The following is a 16,552-nucleotide window of genomic DNA, read 5'->3' as shown; positions in this document are numbered from 1 at the left end:
CTAACAGATTGACAAAGGTGATTAAAAAAATAAAAAAGACAAATATTTGAGGGAAAACATACTCATTATCACACTGAGGGTGGAACTATGAATTGCTCTAGCCATTATGGAAAACAATTTGAAACTGAGTCCAAAAACTTCGACCTGGCATACTACTTCTAGGCTATACCTCAAAGAAAGGAGAAAAGGTCCCACGTATACAAAAAGTATTTATAGCAACTCTTTTTGTGGTGGCAAACAACTGGAAACTAAGCTGATACTTTTTAATTGGGGAATGGCTGAAGAAATTATGGGATATGAATATAATGGAATATTATTATGCCATAAGAAATTGTATGATTCAGTTGTTTTTCAGTCATGTCTGACTCTTCCATTTGGGAGTCTTCTTGGCAGATACTGGAATGATTTGCCATTTGTTTCTCCAGCTCATTTTTTTGTTGTTTAGTCATTCATTTGTGTTGACATGACCTCATGGACCATAACACACCAGGCCAGGGGTGGGGAACCTGTGGCCTTGAGGCCACATATGGCCCTCTGGGTCCTCAAGTGGGGCCCTTGGACTGAATCCAAACTTCACAGAACAAATCACCTTAATAAACGGATTTGTTGTAAAACTTGGATTCAGTCAAAAGGCTATACTGGAAGACCTAGAAAGCCATATGTGGCCTCAAGGCCACAGGTTCCTCACCCCTGCACCAGGCCCTTCTATCCTCCATTATCTCTTGAAGTCTGTCCAAGTTCATGTTCATTGTTTCCATGACACTATGGATCCATCTCATCCTCACCTGTCCCCTTCTTCTTTTGTCTTCAATCTTTTCCAACATGAGCGTCTTTTCCAATAAATCCTGTCTTCTCATTATGTGACCAAAGTATTTAAGCCTCAGTTTCAGTATCTGACCTTTCAGTGAATAGCCTGAATGAATTTCTTTAAGTATTGACTGATTTGATCTCCTTGCTGTCCAAGGGACTCTCAAAAGTCTTCTCCAGCACCACAATTCAAAGGTGTTGATTCTGAGGCACTCAGCTTTCCTTAAAACCCAACTCAGCCATACAAGTTGTGATTGTGTTGTTGTGGTTTGTCCTCTGTTCTGGAAGAGGACCATGACATCAGGGAGATGATGACATGACTTGCAATTGATTTGGAGAGGGGAGGTGCTGAGTTGTCTAACTCGAACTGGCCAGCTGAGCTGCCTGAACGGCAGCTCAAACTACTCACAGGTTGTGGTTTGTCCATGTTTTTGAAGAGAATCATAACATCAGGGAGATGATGGCATCTCCTCTCCCAGCCCCCTCCTACCCCTCCACTTCCCCCTCCTTTCCTCCGCCTTTCCCTGAGGGTGTTCTGCCCAAAGGAGGGTGAATTTTGATGGTGGAAAGCTGACTAGTTGACTTTGGGTTTACTGGCTAGATTTCTTTCTCAAAGACCAAGCCTTAAATCCAATTCACTCTGGATCTCAGGGATCAGACCACAAAAAGGTCCCTGCCCAAGCGCCATTTAATGTTTGTTTTTTGGGCCCTCTTGGCTTAGAGTGAATGTAAATAGTAACTTTCTCTTTTGGCCAGCAACCCTGAAGGTCTTCTTCTCCCAATTTGATGATTTTTTATTTTTTAAAAAATTTTTTGGCAGGGCAATTGGGGTTAAGTGACTTGCCCAAGGTCACACAGCTAGTACTTGTGTCAAGTGTCTGAGGCCGGAATTGAACTCAGGTCCTCCTGACTCCAGGGCTGGTGCTCTATTGACTGCGCCACCTAGCTGCCCCCCCCCGTTTGATTTTTTTTATTATTCAAGGGACCATCCCTTGACTCACTTCTTAAAGAGGCCTATTTACTCTCCAGTGGTCCTGATCAATATCTGGCTACTGGACCCAGATGGTTCTGGAGGGGAAAGTGAGGCTGGTGACTTTACATAGCCCTCCCTCCAATCAAAGTCAATTGCAAGTCATGTCATCATCTCCCTGATGTCATGGTCTTCTTTGAGAATAAAGGACAAACCACAACCACATAGCCATACATTGCTATTGCAGAAACCATAACTTTGTCTATACAGACTTTTGTTGGCAAGGTGATATCTCTACTTTTTAGTATGCTGACCAGATTTGCAATGGCTTTTTTACCAAGGAACAAGCATCTTTTAATTTCATAGCTGCAGGTGCCATCCACAGTGACCTTTGAGCCCAAGAATATAAAATGTGACACTGCTTCCATTTCTTCTCCCTCTGTTTGCCAGAAAATGATGGGACCAGTTGCCATTTTTAATGTTCAGCTTCAAGCCAGCTTTAAGTCTCTCCCTTTCACCCTTGCCAAGAGGCTTCTTATTTCCTCCTCAGTCTCTGCCATCAAAGTGGTGTGTCTGAGATTGTTGATATTTCTCCTGGCAACCTTAATTCCAGCTTTTGATTCATCCAACCTGGCCCTTCTCAATGACATACTTTGCATGTAAATTAAATAAATAAGGTGACAATATACAGCCTTATTGTACCCCTTTTCCAATCTTGAAGTTTGCTTTAAATCCCTTAAATCTTGCTAGTTGTTGTTTGTTCAGTTCTAATTGTTCCCTTTTTTGGCCTGCATACAGTTTCCTCAGGTGACAGGTAAAATGATCTGGTACTCCCATCTCTTTGAGGACTTGCCATATTTTCTTGTGATCCACATTGTCAAGGGCTTTAGTGTAGTCAATGAAGCAAAAGTAGATGTTTTTCAGGAACTCCCTTGCTTTCTCCATAATCCAGCAAAGGTTGGCGATTTGGTCTCTAGTTCCTCAGCCTGCTTTTCTGGTAATTCTCAGTTCATATATTGCCAACCCCTAGCTTGAGGAATCATAAGCATGACATTTCTGGCATGTGAAATGAGTGCAGTTGTTCAGTAATTTGGACATTCTTTAGTATTGCTCTTCTTTAGGACTGGACTATAAAGTATCATTTTCAGTCCAGTGGCCACTGATGAGTCTTCCAAATTTGTTGGCATATTGAGTATAGCTTTCTAATAGCATCATCTTTTAGGGTTTTAAATAGTTCAGCTGGAATTCTGTCACCTCCACTAGCCTTAATGTTAGCATCCTAGGGCCCACTTTACTTCGTTCTCCAGGATGTCTAGGTCTGATCAGTAACCACACCACTGTAGTTATTGATGATGTTGAGATCTTTCTCATATAGTTCTTTTGTATATTCTTGCCACCTTTTCTTAATCTTTTCTGCTTCTATTAAATCCCTACCATTTTTTTACTCTTTTATGCCCATTTTTGCATGAAACTTACCTTTGATATCTCTAATTTTCTTGAAGAAAATTCTAATTGTTTTCTTCTGCTTATTTGCATTGCTCATTTAAGAAAACCTTCTTATCTCCCCTTGCTATTCTCTGGAATTCTGTTGGGTATATATATATTTGGGTATATATATTTCTATTTCTTTTGCCACTTGTTTTCCTTCTTTCCTCAACTATTTGTGAAACTTCATCAGACAGCCCTTTTGCTTACTTGATCTTCTTTTTCTTTGGAATGTTTTTTGTTGCTGCCTCCTATACAATATTGTGAACCTCTATTCATAGTTCTTCATGTACTCTGTCTACCAGGTCTAATTCCTTAAATCTATTCATTGCCACTACTTCATATTCATAAGAGATGTCATTTGGGTCATACCTATATGAACTGATGGTTTTCCCTACTTTCTGAATTTTGCAATAAGAAGTTCATGATCTGAGCCATAGTCAGCTCCAGATCTTGTTTTAACTGTATAGAGCATCTCCACCTTTGTCTGCAAAATACATAATCAGTCTGATTTCTGTATTGACCGTCTGGTGACGTACATATGTAGAGTCACTTTTAGGTTGTTGAAAAAGAGTGTTTGCATGACCAGCAAGTTATCTTGACAAAATTTTATTAGTCTCTGCCCTACTTCATTTTGTACTCCAAGGACAAACTTGCCTGTTATTCCAATTATCCTGCTTTAGCATTCCAATCCCCTGTGATGAATGTGACATCTTGGGGGAGGGAGGTGGAGAGGGGAAGAAACTGAGGCAAACAGGGTAAAGTGACTTGCCCATTTGTGTTTGATAAACCCAAAGATCCAAGCTTTTGGGTAAAGAACTTACTATTTGACAAAAACTTCTGGGGGAACTGAAAAGCAGTATGTCAGAAACTCAGCATAGACCAATATCTCACATTGCATACCAAGATAAGCTCACAATGGGTACATGATTTAAACATAAAGGGTAATATCCTAAGTAAATTAGAGAAACTTGGAAAAAAAAATTACCTGTCAGATCTATGAATAAGGGAAGAGCTCATTACCTACCAAGAGATAGAGAGGATCATGGGAGGTAAAATGGATAATATTTATTATATTAAATTAGAAAAGCTTTGCACAAACAAAAACCAATGCAGCCAAAATTAGAAGGAAAACAGGAAGCTGGGGAGGGAGGGATTTTTTTTTAATAGGAAGTTTCCCTAATAAAGGTATCATTTCTCAAATATATAGGGAAGTGAGCCCAATTTCTAAAAATAAGAGCCATCCCCCTATTGATAAAATGGTAAAAGGATATGAACAGGTAGTTTTCAGAAGAAGTTCAAGCTATCAAAGGTCAAGTGAAAATATGCTCTAAATCACTATTGATTAGAGAACTGCAAATTAAAATAATTCTGAGGCACTACCTCACACCTATCAGATTGGTTAACATGATAGAAAAGGAAAATGATGGAGGGGGTATGAAAAAAATAGGTACATTAATGCACTGTTGGTGGAAGAGTGAACTGGTCTGATCATTGTTACATTGTTGGTGGAGTTATGAACTGATCCAGCCATTCTGGAGAACAATTTAGAACTATGCCCAAAGGGCTATGAAACTGTGCATACCCTTAGATCCAGCAATACCACTGCTAGGTCTATACCCCAAAGATATCAAAGAAAAATGGAAAAGACCCAACACTACAAAAATACAGCTCTTTTTGTGGTGGCAAAGAATTGGAAACTAAGGAGATGCCCATCAACTGGGGAATGATTGAACAAACTGTGGTATATGATTGTGATAGAATACTATTGTTCTGTAAGAAATGAAGAGGATAAGTTCAGAAAATCCTGAGACTTACATGAACTGATACAAAGTGAAGTGAGCAGAACTACATTATAGACGGTAACATCAAAATTGTAATGATAATCAATTGTGAAAGATTTAGCTACTCTGACCCATGACAGTTCCAAAGGACTCATGATGAAAAATGCTCCTCCACCTCCAGAGAGAAAACTGATGAACCCTGTGTAGATTGAAACTTATTTTTTTCACTTCCTTTTTCTTGTTTGTTTGCAACATGGTCAATGAGGAAATGTGTTTTGCATGACTTTATATATATGATGGGTATGGTATTTCTTGCCTTGTTGATGGATGGGAGAAGGTGGAGGAAGGGAGAAAATTTGGAACTAAAATTAAAAAAAAATTTAAATCAAACAATCTACTTACAAAGAGCACATGTTATGATGGGGGAGACAGTAAGTACAAATATAAAAGTATACAGCATAAAAAGTAAATACATACAAATGTATAAAAAGTAGCTAAATACAAACTACTTTGGGAGGGAGGGCACTAGCAGTTGGGGGATGAGGAAAGGATTTATACGGAAGATAATTCCTGAGCTTCCTCTTGAGGGAAGAGAACTATCTTTTATAGTCTGGGATACCACTTTCATCAGATGTATTTTTTTTCCCCCAAGATACCTCTTGATTTCTTGTCTTTTTGTTTTCCACATAAAATTTCATTATAATGTTACCCAATTCTATCAAATTTCTTGCAGGTTTAATTGGTATCTCATTAACCATGCAAATTAATCTGAGGAAGATTGCCATTTTTGCCATGCCCATCTGACTGATGTATGAGCACCAAATGTTGGTAAGGTCTTATTTTATTTGAGTTATTAACATTTTAAAGTTGTCTTTATGTAGAAGGGGTTTTGTTGCTATTGCAAATGAGATTTATGATGTCATCTTGGTCATGATTGTTAGTAAATAAGAATGTGACTTATTTTGTGGATTTATATTGTATCCATCCTGCAACCTTGCTAAACTCATTTATTGTTTCCATTAATCTTCTGGTTGAAACAGTTGGATTTTCTATAAAATTTTTTTCATGACATATGAAAATAATGTCACCAGCATTTCCAATGCTATTCAGACTAATAGCTTTTTCCTGTCTCATTGCAATTATTAGAATTTCCAGCACTGCTCCAAATAAAAATAATGCAAGTGGTCATTCTTGTTATTTACTAGTTTTTTAGTGGGAATGCTTCTAATATTTCTACATTGCATGTTATTTTGGCTCTTGACTTAAGGTTGTTGTTCAGTCATGTCTGACTCTTCCTGACCTCATTTGGGGTTTTCTTGGCAAAGATACTGGAGTGGTTTTGACATTTCCTTCTCCAGCTCATTTTACAAATGAGGAAACTAAGGCAAACAGAATTAAGTGAGTTGCCCAAAGTCACAGAGCTAGTAAGTATCTAAGCTCACATTTGAACTCAGAAAGATAAATCTTGCTGACTCCAGGCCCGGCACTCTATTAAGTGCGCCACCTAGCTGCCCTTGACTTAAGGTACATGCTTTATATTATGTATGTTTTTTTTTAAATCTCACTATTTCTATCTTCTTTTTTATTCCATTAAGAAGTGATGGATTTTATCAAAGGCTTTGTCTACATCTATTAATAAAATAATGACATTTTCTGAAAAACAAAAAACCAAACCAGCCTCTCCACCCCACCCCCATCCCCATCCGTGCAAATCTGCAAAGCTGGTCAGGTTGGTTTTCTGAATCCTGAGAGGTTTTTCCTTTCTCAAGGCACAGAGAGGTAGGAAAGGACAAATGGGTATGCCTCTGAGGGATTTCCCCTCTGTCCAGACTATAGATGGTACTAAAGAGTAAGGCAGCCTTTCTTTAGTGGTCTTTTCAAACAGTCCAGTCATTCTAATGAATTGCAGGGCCTATGGGTCTCTAGCTGGGTGTTCTTAGCTCCAGGCTGCTGTTGCCACTGCTAACTTTGCCTTTCTCCCCTCTGCTTCTCTGCTTCTGTTAATGACTTCTCACCTCTGTCTGCTTCTGTCTTCTGATTTCTGTATGCAGCTTCTAATGCTGCTGACCACCTTCTAATTCCACAGGTCCTCTGTCTCTCCTACCTTCAGTCAGGACCTCTAATTTAGGTTAAGAAACCCCACATCCACTTTTCTGTCAGATTTGATACAAATAGCCAATATACAATTGCCCCATTGTTCCTAAACTGTTGTTTGAGTCTGAGTTTCCAGGGATTAAACTTTAAAGTACTAAAAAAATGTCATATGTAATTAGATGCTAGGAAACAGTACATTGTATAGTCAGTCAATAAACATTAAGTACCTCTGTACTATGTTCCAGGCAATGTGCTAAGAGCTAGGGATAAAAAGATAGTCCCAGCTCTAAAGGACCTCACATTCAAATGGGGGAGATTAGATGTAAAAATTTATGAACAAACAAGCTATTTACAGAATAAGTTAGAAGTAATTAACAGAAGAAAGGCACTAGAAATAGGGATGATGGGAAAGGCTTCATGTATGTAACTAGGCTTCTCTGGGCATGCCCAGATCTCTTAACGTGGGGCCTTTGGATTGCGCCCACTGTGCATCTCCTGCTATGTGGATGTGAGGGGGTGGTGGGACCCCAAAAGGCAAAGATCATGTCTCTGGAAGCAACCCAGAATCTCAGCAAGGCCCCCACCCCCACCCTTATAAGAAAATCTCTCTGTTGCACACGCGCACAGACACACACACACACACACACACACACACACACACACACACAGAGTTGACCCTGTATTCCTCAGATAAAGGCTATGATTGCAGGCACAGGGGGTGCCTGCCCAAGGACCGTGCTCTCTGGCAAACCTTCTGTCTCGTCCCTTCAACAAAGCTATCTCTGCTGACTCCCTTAGTTTTCCCACACATTCCAGCAACCCAGCACTCAGAATATTTGCATATGCTGACTATTCCCTAATCCCACCCCCTGCATCACTTAATTAGTATACTTGGCACACCATTCACTGTACTTTTTCTATATAAACTTTAGATTCAGCCCCCCTTAAGTTACAAGTTCCCTCAGGAACTTCCCCCGCTTTTACTGGTGTCACAATAAGCTTTGCCACCTGACAGGAAGACAGTTTGAGTTCGTGAATTCATTCCAGGCGATGCTGCCCTGTACCCTGATATTTTGGGGTCCAGCCCCACTAAACAGTGTCAGCACCCCTAAGCCACATCATATGGGACTGAGACAGTCTCTTTTCTTTCACTCTCTCTGTTGTTGCACACAGAGGGTAAAGATCACAGTTCCTCCACAGCTTGGGCACCATCAACTGAACTCATGAGATGGGAAGGACTTCCTTTTCCTGTTCACCCTCTCTTTTACCCTGGCTCCAAAAAAATTGGGTCTGGGGGGATTTGTTTCTGTTCTGTGTCACTGGTCAGTGATCTCCATCAACCTGGGTTGTTTGAGTCATGGCAACCTCAGAGCCAGTATTGAAGGAGCAATGTTGCAACCAGCCAGCCTAGCAGGGAATTATGGAGAAGCCTACATATTTGGGACTTGAGCCAGAGGTGGAGTATGGGCTTGGAATTTGGGACTGTGCACTATAGGAACTGAGCTAAGCAACAAATCTAATCTCCTTCCCCTCCCCAGATGCAGAAGTGAAGCAAGACTTGGCAGGGGGTGGGGGGGGGGTGGAGATTATATCTCCCACTGTGATGGGAGACTGTACATTTGTGATTATGCCCTTTGAAGTAAATATTCCTTTGTAAAAGCCAATTTGACTGTTAGTGGCTAAATGTAACTGGGGTGCAGAAGACCCAACACTGGAGAGGAACACCATAGGTGGAGGATGGAGCCATTTTCAGAGAACCTAGACACCCCAAATCCCCTTAATAGTACTGGAGAACCCTAAAGAAAGGTAAAAAGTAATCTACCTGGTCTTTAGTCAGTGGGGGCCCAGGGTAGTCAATATTACATGGAGGATTTTAACTGGGACTTGAAGGAAGCTAGGAGGCAGAGATGAGGAAGGAGAATATTCCAGGCATGGGGGGCAGCCAGTTGGGAGATGGAACGGCTGGAGTTGGTAGATGAAGCATCCTATCTGAGGAATAACAAGAAGGCCAGGGTCACGAGTTTGAAGGGAATAGGATTTGGGTAGGGGCAGGGAGTAAGATATGACTGGAAATGTAAGGGGGCAGGTTTTGAAGAGCTTTGAACACCAAACAAAGGGTTTTACATTTGATCCTACAAGTGATAGGGAGCCACCAGAATCTATTGAGTAGGGGGATGTTGTGATCAGACCTTCAATTTAGGAAGATCATTTTGCTAGCTGAACGGAGGATGATCTGGAATAGGGAGAGATTTGTGGCAGGGAGACCAACCAGCAGGCTATTGCAATAGTCCAGTCATGAGATAATGGGGGCCTGTGTCAAGATGGTGGCAGTATCAGAGGAGAGAAGGTGGTATAACCATCTTTACAATCAGTCCATGCATTTACTTCTCAGGGGATACTTTTGTTCAAATCCTCTTAGAACTTTCTAGGAATCTAGAGATTCCTTTTCTCTCAGATCTTCTCCTCACTACATTTCTCCTCAAGCTGCTTTTTGAAGTGTTTTTCACACAAATGTCTTTTTTTTTTTGGTGTCCTTTCAGTTAAAGGCCACATAAGAAAGGGATGTTATTTTACAAGTGTATGGATAAGCCATGAGGGTTGTTTATATTATCAGGCATCTCCACTACCAGTTGCTTTACCTAATGTATGATTTAACAGTAATATTGGAACTTCTGGCTAAGGTGACTGCCTGAAGTGAGACAGACAAATGAGCTCCCCCACACCAATTGCAGCAAAACCCTAAAAGTCACACCAGACTAAATAATAATCAAGAAATTAAATGAGGAACTATAGCAAGTAACATCTTCCACCCTAAAACTGCACAAAAAAGTCAGCCAAAAGCCAAATGATAATAGGAACAGGGACCCACAAGCAAAATCAGCCCTAGAATTGGCAAACATTCCAGCAATCTCCCAGTGTGATCAGGGACAGACCAGACATCTATGTAGCCTGTCTACATAGCCTGTATCCATAAGGAACAAAAGTTCCAAGAAATCCCTGAGTGGTTGGAATCCACAGTGGGGACCTCAGAAATCCTCTGTAGCAGTATGGTATGGCTGTACTTAGACCAGGACATTCCAGGGACGTCAGGTCCCTTGCACTATGTCCAGAGGCATCATAGAGGGTCCTGAAGATCCAGGGCTCTGAACCCCCAAAAGCCAGGAGGGTATAACCCCAGGAGGTAGAATTCAGTGCAAGAACCCAGGTAAATCAGATTAAGATCAAGCAGGGCCAACCACAATGATGGGGTGCTCATTCTTGGACCCTAATTCTAACAGCCTCTGCTTGGGTGCCTGTGCCTGAACCTCAATTCCAAAACACATCCAATTCTCATAACATATTCTGTCCCAGACAGTCTCTCTCTAACAAAAGGGCAGTGTGCCCCAACTTATCTCTGCTCCTTCCTCACTAAGCAGCTGTGCCTATCTATAGATTGATTTCTGGATGCTGATAATTGACTGTACACTGAGTCATAACCATATTCACTATTTACTGACCTTTCTAATATGTATCCTAAATATAGTATTTTGTCTAACAGGACATTAGATGAAAAACTACATAGAGATTCCCCTTTAGCCCTAACCCATAGGTAACCCCCCTGTGGGCTATTTCCTAGAGAACTCTGGGTAATACACCTGTGCAGTACATACTAAATGTGCCTGTTCCTTTAAGAACTAACCACTTCTTAACCACTCCCTAATCCCACCCCAAAATACCTGACATGTTTCCCCCCTAAGACCCTCTAAAACCCTTTTATAAAAACTCTCCCTGTACCCCTGAAAGGTTGCAGGTTCCCTAAGAGCCCTTGCCCACTGTAAAGCATGAAAATAAACTTGCCATCTTGACTTAAAGATTGCTTGGGTCCATGAATTCATTCCAAGCCACCTTGCCCTGGGAACTTTGGTTTGGAATTCCTGAATCCCTGGGTTTTTCCCCCTCAACAACCCCAATAAAAAACATAGCAGGGGTTGGAGCGTAGCCCCGGCACAGCCCTAATTCATGAACAAATTTGGAGTGATGAGTAAATCAAGGATACCAAGCACTCTAAAGAATTGTTATAGATCTACAGATCCCCCAAAATCTAGCCTAGCAGGGGAGAATAACTCCATAATAAGGGCAAGAAGATACTCAAAGGGGGAGCCAAGGTAGCAGATTAGAGGCAACCAGCTGAATTCTCTCAACATTCCCCTCCAAATAACTTTGAAATAATGCCTGAAATAAAATTCTGGAGTGGCTGAGCCAATAAAAGGTCAGGGTGAGGCATTTTTTTTTTCCAGCCTAAGAAAACCTAGGAGGTCAGCAGGAGAAGTTTATGGAGGCCTGTCTACAGGACCTCTGCCCTGCCCCCCCCCCACCCCCCACACACAGTGGCAGCAGCAGCTTTGGGAGTTCTCAGCTGAGACAGTAAGGGAGCCATACAGCTAGTCAGAAAGAGCTCACGGGGGATCCTTTGCTGGTGCTGGCTATAGTTGCCACTAACAACTCTGTTGTCCAGGTGCCATTCTGGGTCATAGTTCCAAGGCAGAGAGGAGTGGTGGGGGTCAGTCACAAAGGAGCAGGAGCCCTGGTCAAAGTTCCAAGGCAAAGAGAATCACTAGTGCTTGTGAGTGCAGGGGAATTGTAGACTTCCTCCCCCAGAACTAGCTCTGAAAACAGCAGCACAAAAAGCGAGACGCTCAGCACAGTACCAAGTTCCAAATCAAAAAATAGGCTGGAAAAATGAGCAAACAACAAACAACAAAAAGAACTTGACCATCAAAAGCTACTACATGTAACAACAATGTTGCTAGCAGCTACTGTGGCTATGTAAGTGCAACAACACCAGCACATAGGAGGGCTGCTAGCACAGGTTCTTTGATCTATTTTTCTAAGGAAAGTAACTTTAAGGGGTTAACAATCTCACTTTAATTAAACATACATTTACCATTCACTTAGTTCAGGGGGGAGAGCCAGCACCCTGAACCTAGAGCAAATACAAACAGAAATTACAAACAGAGACAATATAAATAGATCAACATTTCTGTCTAACCAAATCACAGTACATAGTTACTAGAGAAGCATCGACATCTGGGTTTTCAAAGCCCCGGGGGCAGGGGTGCTGCTTCGATGGCTTACCCAGAGTCTTGTCACTAACACTCTTTCAATGAGTGTGCCCCCAAAGGCAAAATGGCAACCTCAGATCTTATATACACATCTCAGGGTCAAGGGTCCTCACAACCACGGGATTCAAACTCATGTGAACTAGGCCTTCCCTTGACATAAGCAGGTCAGCAAAAACTCCCAATTCAATCAAAGATTCCTTAGTGCAGAAAAGCACTTCCAAAACAAAGACAACAAAAAGTTCACTTTGCTTGCCATTACATTTGAAAGGCAACACTCATCAAAGGTACTTGATTACCTCAGCAATCCAAAAGAGAAAACAGTAAAAGAGTCCCACTTTAATCACCATAACACTACGATAGCAGGGAAGACCAAGACACAAACTCCGAAGAAGACAACAGTGTGAAAACAGGTACAGACAAAGCCTCAAAGAAAAGTGCTAATTGGACCCAAATCTAACAGTGATTCCTAGAAGAGTTAAAGAAAGAGATAATATTGGTAGAGGAAAAATTGGGAAAATAAATGAGAGTGATGCAAGAAAATTCTGAAAAGAGAATTAACAGCTTGGCAAAAGAGGCACAGAAAAAGACTGAAGAAAATAAGAACTTAAAAAAAAAACCCAGAATTGGCTTAATGGTAAAAGAGGCACAAAAATTCACCAAGAAAAGAACTCCTTAAAAAGCAAAGTAGGCCAAATGGAAAAGGAGGTGTGACAATTCACTGAAGAGAAGAACTTAATCAACAGAATTGGCCATATGGAAAAAATAGTTCAAAATCCTCCCTCTCATAGCCTTGTGACCCTGGGTAAGTAACTTAATCTCTCTATACCAATTTCCTCGTCTGCAAAATGAGGAGGCTGGACTTAATGACTACTAAAGTCCTTCCATTTCTAGCTCTATGATCCTATTGTAGCATTAAGGAATTGTTGCTGGGCTCATAGGAATTGGAATACCACACCCACTCCCTTTTCTTAAGGGGTTTATCTGTCCCCAACCCAGGCACATGGTCCAAACTGGTCTCAGTACTGGGGGTCCTGGCCTGTAATGACAGGGTTGCTAGGTTTCCTTTTCTCAAATTCTTTGGCTCATTAATCCTCTAACCCAGAACTTCTATTTAAGGTTTAGATATTCACTCCTATACAGGCCCTCCTGAAAGCAGGGAATAGAAATGTATCATGTGAATCAGGTATAGGGCAGGTATTTTATTCTTATGTATGAAAGAAATGCTAAACATAAGAGACGGCATGCATTGACAAAATGACAAAACAGGATTTGATAACTCATAATTATAGTTATCGTCTGTTGGGAAGCTAGTATTTAAACCTTATCAGACCATAAATCAGTTTGCAGGACTGTTGGTTAGGCATTTTTCATTTCACTTCAGCTCCGCACTGTCTCCTTCAAAGTTCTTATCTTCAGGCAAACCCAGGCCAGGTTCTTGGTCTTACCTTGTTGGTGATCATCTTCTCAAATGAAGAAACTTCCCTTCTTCAACTTTTCTCAAGAGATCCAGGAGCTCTAGACTTCTCAGATGCACAAAGTCACCTCTAAGCCTGGATTCATCCCACCTCAAGGCTGATGCTCTGTCACCTACTCAAGGGAAACATAAAGTGGAGAAGGTAGCCAGGGGCACAAACATAAGCCTACCTAGCGAATTCCGCTATTTTAATTGCCTCATGAGAACCGTCGCCATGATGCTGGGATTGGAAAGGGTTATCCCATTCTTCACTCCACACTAGAAGGCCCTGAGTTAAATGATGTCAGTTGGACGATTGAATAAAAAAAGAACCAGTTACAAGTTTTCTCTCCTTTTAATTGATGCAGTACACTACCCCACTGCCACTGTTGTAAGTGAACTAAAGGATCACTCTGAGAACAGTTCCTTTGAGTGTTGGATTACCACATAGCCAGAAGCAGCCCAGGAAGTCTGTCATCCTTAAAAAGGCCCAATTCTCTGGCCTGACCCTTATATAACAATTCATAAATAAATGATACCATGAAGAGTTTCTATAAGCAATGGTGACCTATTGGAATGTAAATTCCTGACCAGGATGGATGAAAGAGATATCTGAGAACAACTAATCTAGTTATGTTTTGTGAGTTTCAATAAAGCCTGAAGAGAGGGAGTCCAATTAGGTAGTTGCAATAATAGAAGCATGAAAGGATGAGGGCTTGGAATAGGATGAATATAATATATAAGAATATAACATAATATGAATATAATATAAGGGAATATATCTGAAAATAACATATAAGGGAAGATTTACAGGATCTAGTGGTGGTTATAAGGAATAACAGGGAGAAACCGAATAACTCCAAAGAATTGAATCTGGGGTACCATTGATAGAAATGGGGAATTGGAGAAGAAAACCTGGTTGGGAGTGATGAGAAATGACAAATGAATGAAATAATACTGCTGCCTAGGTTCACTTTGTTTTTGTTTTTTGTTTTTTTGGCAGGGCAATTGGGGTTAAGTCACTTGCCCAAGGTCACACAGCTATTACATGTGTCAAGTGTCTAAGGTCAGATTTGTACTCAGGTCCTCCTGACTCCAGGGCCAGTGCTCTCCTCACTGCGCCACCTTGCTGCCTCCTAGGTTCACTTTCAATGTTGAAGGTGGGAATAACTCTAGAGAAAGAGGTAGCCTGAGAATCAACAAGCATGAGTCTGATTTCCTGAGGAATTAATTTGCTGGAGTATAGGAGGTCAGAAGTATTCCGTCATCCTTACATGATTCACTTCTGGTGATTAATGTGGGGACAAAAATATTGCTATTAGAAGACGGAAAAGAGACCCTAGGGACCAAGAAGTCCTGGGAATAAGTTCAAGGATTTGGGGGCACCATTGTGGTTTTGTCATTTCTTCCAATTAAAGGTTGGGATACGGGAAGTGAGCTGACTGAGAGTGTTGAAGAAGTGATTAGATTTTTTTTTGGACCATGGCTAAGCCACTGGAATAATGGACTCTTTGCCAGGAACAGAATACATGTAATAAAGTTAGAAAAATATATTTGCTTGAAGATTCTCTAACATATCTGATCCAAGAAGGCTTCAAACTGAAAATAGAGACAAAAGAAACAATTCTCAGACATAACTATTTTAAATTTAAATTTAATTTTAACTTATTTCTGCATATACACAGCAGACCAAAAGGAGGACTGCATAAGAAACTAAATCTCCATTTTATATCACATATTCACATATATTCACATACACATATGTATGTGTGTATATATGTATGTATTTCCACATGTTACTTTCAAAATTGTCTTTTTGTCTGTGTTTTCTTTCTTCAGAACTTTCTTCTGTCTTCTATTCATTTAGCACATGTTTCCATAGCTCTCTTCTTGGGGAGAGGCATCATTATTGTTGTTCCTTTCCTCCCAAATCTCTCCAATTAAAAACCAGAGAAAAACAACCCTTCTAACAAATAAGTGTAGTCAAGAGAAACAAATCCACACAGTGTTCCTATCTCAAAATGTATGGTTCTTTGTGCACCTTGAGTCCATCATTTCTTGTGGGTAATGTGCTTCACATAATAGGTCCTCTGGACCAACTGGGTTGGCTATTTTTTTGATCAGAGTTCTTAAGTCTTTCAGAATTGTTCTTCTTTACAAAGTTGTTGTTAACATATAAATTGTTCTTCTGGTTCTTCTCACTTCACTCTGTATCAGTTTTTACTTCCTAGGATTCTCTGAAATTGTCTCTTTCATAATTTCTTATGGCACAATAATACCCCGTTCCATTCATATGCCATCTATCCCCAGTTGATGGGTTCACCCCCCCCCCCCATTAAGTCCCAATTTTTGTTATCTTGTCTTTTTTTCCTTTTTATCCCCCCTTCAGGATCAGGAAGGTTGCTTTTGAATATTGCTTCTCCAATTTTATATTCCCTTTTACCTCCACCCCCCCCACCTCACTTTTTTCCTATTGACTATGCATGTATGTGTGTGTGTATATGTGTTCAACCATCTTTTGTCTGTTTCAGATAAGAGTGAGGTTCATTTGATACTTCCTTCACCCACCCCTCCCTCCATTTTGGTGTACTTTTATCTTCTTCTTTTGTTATTCAGTCATTTTTCATTTGTGTCCAATTCTTCATAACCCTATTTGGGGTGGTAGTTTGCCATTTTCTTCTCCAGCTCATTTAACAGATGAAGAAACAGAGGCAAATGGGGTTAAATGACTTGCTCAGAGTCACGCTGCTAGTAAGTGTCTGAGGTCAGATATGAATTCAGGAAGAGGAGTCTTTCTGACTCTAGGACTGGCACTCTATCCACTTTATCACCTAGCTAGTTCTTCTCACATACACCC

At 40.7% G+C, this 16,552-nt stretch overlaps 1 long non-coding RNA gene across 2 annotated transcripts in view; it reads left to right on the top strand.

Moving 5' to 3' along the window:
• LOC118856758 overlaps positions 1-16,552 on the top strand; it is a 29,929-nt gene that overhangs the window by 3,227 nt on the left and 10,150 nt on the right. For both annotated transcript variants that reach the window (XR_005010881.1, XR_005010882.1), the window contains exon 3: positions 5,780-5,874. This is a non-coding gene — a long non-coding RNA (uncharacterized LOC118856758). The remainder of the gene's footprint in view (positions 1-5,779; positions 5,875-16,552) is intronic.

Source organism: Trichosurus vulpecula, chromosome 7 (genome assembly GCF_011100635.1).
Source record: "Trichosurus vulpecula isolate mTriVul1 chromosome 7, mTriVul1.pri, whole genome shotgun sequence".
Lineage (NCBI taxonomy): Eukaryota > Metazoa > Chordata > Mammalia > Diprotodontia > Phalangeridae > Trichosurus > Trichosurus vulpecula.
Note: the sequence above shows the minus strand (reverse complement) of the source record. Positions and strands in the feature narration are given on the sequence as shown.